This window comes from Ascidiella aspersa, chromosome 7, assembly GCF_963924565.1.
Source record: "Ascidiella aspersa chromosome 7, kaAscAspe10.2, whole genome shotgun sequence".
NCBI lineage: Eukaryota > Metazoa > Chordata > Ascidiacea > Phlebobranchia > Ascidiidae > Ascidiella > Ascidiella aspersa.
In genome coordinates, this window is record NC_139453.1 from 18,833,789 (window position 1) to 18,839,520 (window position 5,732).

The window sequence follows — 5,732 nt, forward strand, 5'->3', positions numbered from 1 at the left end:
GAGGAATTGTTGTGGATTGTTTGTTGCTAGTTCAGAACTAAATCCCCTTAAGTATTGCTTGACGATATTGTTTTATTTTTAAATTGGCAACCTACGCTCTCCACCTAAATTTGCTGGGTTGCGAACTAATTTCTTTTTTGCGAAAATAAAGATTTTCCTTTTGCAATTTTTAGTGGGCAACAAGCTAGTTAATATCCTTTCACTTTTATCAGCAGTTGTGCGCCGCGCGATAGCCGTACACATTCGTTGTACTTTTAATTTAAGTTGGTGTGGCCACAAGTTTTTTTATTTTAAATGATTGTTTCATCACACGACTCCATAAAGTAGGATTTCGTTTTATGGATGTTTAGCTATACGAATACAATTTTATTGAAGTTTTATCCGTGTTGTGCCGTGTGACTCACAACCAGGGAGTTGAACCGCAACTTTATGAACCGGTTTGTATAAGATTTTAAGGAACTGAACCGAATAATTTGAAAGTACCTCAACCTTAACCGAACCTGTAAATAAAAGCGGTTCGCTCCTGCATGACGTCACAACTTCTATTTTACAGAGTCAAGTTACGCCATGCTCGAAATTTTATGAAAAAAATATGAATATTGAATGAAAAAATCGTTGATTTTTTATTCTTTAGATATTTCAATATTGAGTTACTGTTTTTTTAATCAGTCACGTAACTTAGATTAAATGACTTACAATTCAAAGATTATTCTCTACATTTATCGACACACATTTTGAGAATTAACGCAAATTGTATTATAACGTTCGTTATATGCGCCCCGGTCTATGCGCAGAACGCTATATGAGGCTAAATTCTTGTAGCGAAACGCGTCTCCTATTTCAGCCTGTTAAACAACCACACACAGTTTGAATTTGAAACTTGTTGTTGAACTGAAGAAAGAATCAAAGAAGCTGGCGCAATACAGCAGGGAGACGGTTTCTATACAAAAGGCAATGTGTCAAACAATTAACTCGTGGTACAATTTCAAATATTATGCTCGCCCACTATTTGGGTAACCGGGAGAATGTGAAGCAATCAGCGTCAGTAAATAACATTTCAAACGCCTAAATAAAACAATTAATTTAACAAACAATGCTTCATTATGACGTCACACGCATAAACATAAACTTACCAAGAGTTAAGGCAAATGCAGTCAACAAAGAGCAAATTTACACTCTTTTAAAGTTCACAAGTAAAGGCACTGCAAAACAAGAGCAGCGTAAATACTACATAAAGGATGTTATTATATACACAAGGCAAATAATGCTGGGCGAGCTGACTACTTGTGTCATCGTAGAAACTTTAGCAAAGGTTACATTTACATCATATAGACATATTACCAGGGCTGCAAACCCATATTATTCAAAACGCAACTCACCAAGGATAATCTTCCGAGTGACAAATTCGTCCTGCTACACAAAAAAACAGCAATACAAACTTGCGCCACGACAGTCGGGCGAAAATGGAAGACCGCATGTATCAAAAGTTAGTTCACAACGGTACAGCACCAATGTCTCATAGAAATCGGTAATTACTGGCAAATACGATGTAACATATATTGTATCTGCACCGGAACTTTATGAACCGGTTTTGAAATAACGATGGTTGAACCGGAGCTGAACCGGAACTTTTAAATTCCTTTGAACCGAAACCGGAACTGAACCGGATTCCGAAAAAATCATTGAACCCGAACCGAACCTGAACCGGAAAAGTCAAACGGTTCGACCCCCTCCTCACAACCTCCAATTTCTGTTAATCTACATAATAAAAGAGAAAGTGTGTGAGATGTGTGTGTGGCAACATGTTCGCCCATTCGGTGATGCAAGTTATTATAATATGAAAATCGAGCAGCACTGACGTTGCGCCGCTATACCTCAGTTGTAGAGAACTGGTCTAGGAGTCGTGTGAATCCTCACTGGTGGAAAACTGTTGTAGCGCTGACTTTCAATTTACAATATATTTGTGTTGCATCACTATGGAAATGTTACGTCACACTTAATTTAAGCAACGCCTATCTACAACACGCTTGGACACGGCGATTGTCTCCCATACGTTTAGATATGTCACGTGACAAATAGCCCTTGCTGCTTCACGCTTGGTCGTATTACCTAGAATCGTCGGTGAATGGCGGGAAAAGGAATAAGCAAGTACGTTTTAGAGGGCAAAATTTAGGTGTTTGTTAAATTTTAGTCGCTAAGACCAAGACTTATGTGGCAAAATGTAAATGAGTTGTTTTCACATCTCTCAGAACTGTTTATTACAAAGATAAAACTAATCATTTTTGTATTATAACAGGGTATGTTTTTTAGTCACCGACAGTCTGATACGAGGCGGAATTTTAAAATGTTTTGGTGATAAATTCTGCTGTTGACAATTTTAGGCGCTGGTCTAGAATCGTACCACAAAGCACATTATTTGGGTTAGGGTGGGTCAAAGAGATAATCTCTTTGGGTGGGTCAAGTATTATTATTAAATAATAAATATAATAATACTTGACCCAGCCACACCCAAACGCTAACTCGCACCCTAATCCAAATATTGTAGGTTGATTTAATAATTGTGGTGGGATTCTAGACTAGCGCCCAATTTTATAACTGACGGTCATACCATAGATTTCCATAATACGTCATGTCATTATATATTGCAGAACGTTGTAAATTTGTCAGTTTGTTGACGAATAGTTTCCTAAAAAATGTCGAAAATTTGCTGCATTCCTGGTTGCCCAAGCAAACGCCCAACCCCACTATACAAGGTTCCTGCGAAGAAATTTTGTTTCGGGGAAAAATTGCAGTGGGCTGATAACCTGGAATGTATTATTTTGGGCTTGCGTGCTGATCCCTCTATTCATGACTTATTTAAACGTGATTTAGTGAAAATTTGTGGTATACACTTTAAAGAGAGTGATTTTACTACTTCATGTAAGTATGTATGTATTACCATCTTGTGACACAATAACAGTAGGGGAAGTGCGGGACCCATGGTACGGCTTTGTTTTTTCCGTAATATCTTTCGAATTACAACTCAAAAACACTCGCGGTTATTTTCTTTGGAAAGCTTACAGCGATAGGTACCTACATGGAAAAAATAATTGAAATCTGACATATCCTTCTAAGTTTATTTTTAAATAAAACTTTTTGTTCCATCGGTCCCACCCCACAGGACCTATGGGACCTATGGAACAGAGCATGACTGAATTTAAAAAGACTGCGCTGAGTATTCCTGAAGTGCATAACTACTCATTTAATGGTGCATTAATAGTGGCACAAGAAAATGTATTTTGAGAAATAAAATAAAAACACATGGAAACAAGCACAAAATGCTGAAATGACATTTTTTTATTTCTGGTAGAAGTTGCAAACCAGGTTTATTATATCAATTGTTTTTATTTTTTAGGAGAACATATCTGCAAATATAATAATAGTCAAATGTACAATTTCGTCGAGTCCCGAGCCCGACTCTGACTCTACAGCCTGTTTTCCACCAAATTATGTAACTCAATACGGTGGATGTTCAGCAATCCACTCATAGGGATATCATATAAAATAATTCATCCACTCACAATAACTGGTTCGAAAATATCCACCATATGCTAATCCGCTTGTTACAAACTGCAATTGACGGCAATATCAGTTTACTGTTGCTATCTTCTGTGCGAACTTCCGAGCGATATTCGGCTTTAAAAAGAGGAAGTATGACAAAACACAAAAGTAAATGGTCGTTAGATGCTTGAGAGCTTCAATATTTTGATTTGTTTTTCTTGTTCTTTTTTTCGCTATCTATTTTATTCATAAAAAAAAAAAAAAAAAAAAATTCCATGGGTCCCGCACTTCCCCTACTCAAATAATGTTTACCATATGTTTAAACAGCTTCTAATCAGCTTTGTTTGAGAGTTGGTGCACTACCCAGTCTCAACATGCCAAAGTTTAACTACACCAAAAGTTCCGCGAAAGGCTCCAACTCCTCGTATTTTCACTCAACAAGCGAAACATGCCACTCTCTCACAGTTTACTAGTTCAATCAAAGGTCGACTTTGTCAGCCATGGTACATAAAACGTCAATCTGATGATTATGTACATTTGGCTTATCAGTCGGACCTGTTCGATCAGGATAAGCATGCAATATTTGTGAATAAAGAATTGGAGTTGGATGTGCAATATTTTGGTTGGTCCTCATCATCTGTTGTGGTTTCTGAGTTTAGTGTTGCAAACAACACCTTTTTTCAACTGCTAAACTTTGTAAGTTCATTAGAAACTTGTATTGGTACTACCACAGAAGATGGGACAAATGTGAAGCCGCATATTGTGACCACCTTATCTGTTCCATTTCAAAAAGGTTCAATACCAAAAGTCAACCGATTGGCTCTACGTTAATAATAATATATAGTAAATTTTAATAACATTACAATAAGTTAATAGTTAACTATATTTTTGCAAAGGTCTGAAAAGTGCAGCATTTTTGTTTCGGGAGAGCTAAAAGGTGATGCATGTACAGCCTTAGATAAACAGGTTAACAGAAGGCAGGTTGAACGAGAAAGGTATCGTTCCAAAGTTAAGGACCAGCCCCTGCAGCGCTTTGGCCAATCTGTTTTGCCTGCAAGAATAAAGCAGTCAATTGTAAAAAAAAATGAAAGGTTGTGCTAGGTTTAAATTAGTTTTTGTACAGTTCAAGATGTGAAATGGAAAAATAGATTAACTTATTAAATTAATTGCAGGATAAATGAACTGCAATGCTCAGTTGAAACTCTGCTTGCAGAAAAAAACTAAGCTTGTTTGTTTAGAACCAAGCGAGGCAAACGACCTGGATAACTGCTTAAAAGAAGGTTATTTTAGATGCATAGCAAGCGAAATGTTAGAGTAAAATAATTTAAACATTGTTTATCCTACAGTTGAAAAGGCAGGTCAGATGGATGACTTCCACAAAACCTTTTGGAGTGAGCAGTTGAAATTAAACAAGAAAGATCAGATACATAATCGATATCATCCAGATTTGATCAAGTAAATACACTACTCACATGCAATAAATCCCCTACTGCAATCAAAACAATATTTTTAGTAGAGATAGACCGATATATCGGTTTACGGATAATATCGACCAATATTTGGCTTCTACAGATATATCGGTATTGGTAAATGTAGGCCGATACTTTGGCCGATATTTTAGTACCAAAATGTGATCTAATTTTTCCTGCACAACAAACAACTTACCCATTTAGGGTTTTCGCATCATGCCAAGTTAATATGTAAAATAGTAGTTTAATAATTAATAAAGGTATATAAACCAAAACGTTATTTGCATTTTATTTTCAATTAGTTCAAGTTTTGAACATTTCCCAGGTATATATCAAAAATCGGGAATCTGTAACGGTCCAAAAAAATGATATCGGTCGATCTCTAATTTTTAGGTACTGTTTGCTGTTGTACTCTAGGGGTCCACAAGCATATCGAATGCTACAACAATCGAATGTGGTTGTTTTGCCTTCACTCCGCACTTTACGACGTTACAGGTTTGAATATATATATATATATATCTTATTTATTACTATGTTGTACATATTTATCTGTAACTTTCCCTTTGTATGTATTTGACCTTTGGGAAACTAACATTGCATTGTGGCACAAATTAAATTTGTTTACACATGACTAAATGTGGAAAATCCTGAAGAGTCCAGGGTATATTTTTGTTGTTGTCATTTGTGCTTGTACTTTGAAGAAATGCAAACGAGCCAGATGTT